At 48.9% G+C, this 1,973-nt stretch overlaps 1 protein-coding gene across 1 annotated transcript in view; it reads right to left on the reverse strand.

Annotated features, from left to right (window-relative positions):
• Positions 1–1,973, reverse strand: part of RORC (RAR-related orphan receptor C) — a 25,778-nt gene that overhangs the window by 4,073 nt on the left and 19,732 nt on the right. The window lies entirely within an intron of this gene.

Consider the following 1,973-nt stretch of genomic DNA (forward strand, 5'->3'; position numbering starts at 1 on the left):
AGGACGTCCTTCTTCACCCAAAGAGTGATTAACACTTGGAATTCACTGCCACAGGAGGTGGTGGTGGCTACAAGCATGGACGGCTTCAAAAGGGAATTAGATAAGCATATGGAGCAGAGGTCCATCAGTGGCTATTAGCCACAAGGTATAGATAGGGACTCTGGGGCAAGTGATGCTCTGTCATCTTGGTGCTTGGGGGGGTCAACAGTGGGAGGGCTTCTAATGTCCTGGCCCCACTGGTGGACCTCCTGATGGCACTGGTATTTCTGGCCACTGTGTGATACAGAGTGTTGGACTGGATGGGCCACTGGCCTGATCCAGCATTGGCTTCTCTTATGTTCTCTTATGGCTCTCTTGAAGTATCGGAAGGGCTGTCCCTTAGAAGAGGAGGAGGAGGAGGAGGAGGAGATTGGATTTATACCCCGCCCTTCACTTGGAGTCTCAGAGCGGCTTACAAACTCCTTTCCCTTCCCCTCCCCACAACAGACACCCTGTGAGGTGGGTGGGGCTGAGAGAACTCTGACACAAACTGCTCTTTTTCAAGGACAGCTGTGCCAGAGCTTGTGACTGACCCAAGGTCACATCAGCAGGTGCAAGTGGAGGAGTGGGGAATCAAACCCGGTTCTCCCAGATTAGAGTCCGTACACTTAACCACTACACCAAACTGGAGACAGGGAGCTGTTCCTGTGGGCAGCAGAGGAGAGGACTCGCAAGAAGGGGTTTACATTTAAGGGCGGGGAGGTATCGGCTGGATCTCAGGGAAAACTTTTCAACAGTCAGAGTTGTGCCACAGGGGAATCAGCTGCCCGGGGAGGTGGTGAGCTCCCCCTCCCTGGCAGTCTTTGAGCAGCGGCCGGACAAACCCTTGTCAGGGATGCTCTGGGCTGAGCAGGGGGTCAGACTATATGACCTCCAGCTCTGCGATTCTAGGATTCTGTGATTCTCAGTATCAGCTTCCTTCTCATTCTTTGATTTATTTATTTTTAGAATTTTATTTAATTTTTTTCCCCAAAAACATACAAACATTAAGGACAAACAAGCATAGAATGGGGGTAATTCTTCTCAGAGGCCAACATTAAAATAATACGTGTTAAGACGAGAGGAGTAATTAAAGCTAGATTCTAAACAACTGGACTACCTCAACACAACTATTTTTTCATGTATTTGCAGCGATCTACCTGTTGAGCCACCTATGGTGGCTCAAGTTTTAATGACAACATACAACATAGGAGCTATATTGTTATATACAGTGCAGAGTGTGTAATACTGGAGTACGTTATACTGTTTTATATTCGGCAGCATAACCAAGAAGCATAGGCCGGATTGTTTGGGAGTAAATCCTTCTCAGTCATATATTGAAGGTAAGGGAACCAGGTGCGCTCAAAGAGTGATTTCGCTGCACAGAGATTCGTTTGAGCTCTATTTAAAGTGTCACTTATCTTATCCATCAGGAATTGTTCCCATACTTTATTTCTCCAGGCCTCTAAACTTGGAGACTTAGGTGACTTCCAGGCAGCTGCGACGGTGGTTTGTGCCGCCATTCTTTGATAGAGACTATCAAAGACTATCAACTAGCGGGGCCAGTTGGGCTTTTGCCCAGCAAGGCTTTTGATTGGCCATCGGAGATCTGATTGGCGGTGCGGGTTTTCCAAAAACCTTGCTTCGGCAGCAGCGGCTGCCACAGCGCAAAGATCTTCACGGTGTGACTGGAAGTAAGCCGCCGCCACCATTTCGGGGCTGGGCCCCCCCCTTCCGCTGCAGCCATTTTGTGGTTGCGCCGGACATCAGGATTCCAGACGTGCCTGCGAGTTCAAAAAGGTTAGGGGGCGCTGCTCTAAGGCCACGTCTCAAAAGACTCCAACCCAACGTCTAACCGTACGTACGTACGTTTGTAGCACTGGCGATGGTTGAAATGATATCAAAAGAGTTTTCGGCTGAACATTGAGAAGAACTTCCTGACAGTTAGAGCGGTT

This window comes from Gekko japonicus, unplaced genomic scaffold (assembly GCF_001447785.1).
Source record: "Gekko japonicus isolate JY-2015 unplaced genomic scaffold, Gekko_japonicus_V1.1 scaffold226, whole genome shotgun sequence".
Classification (NCBI taxonomy): domain Eukaryota; kingdom Metazoa; phylum Chordata; class Lepidosauria; order Squamata; family Gekkonidae; genus Gekko; species Gekko japonicus.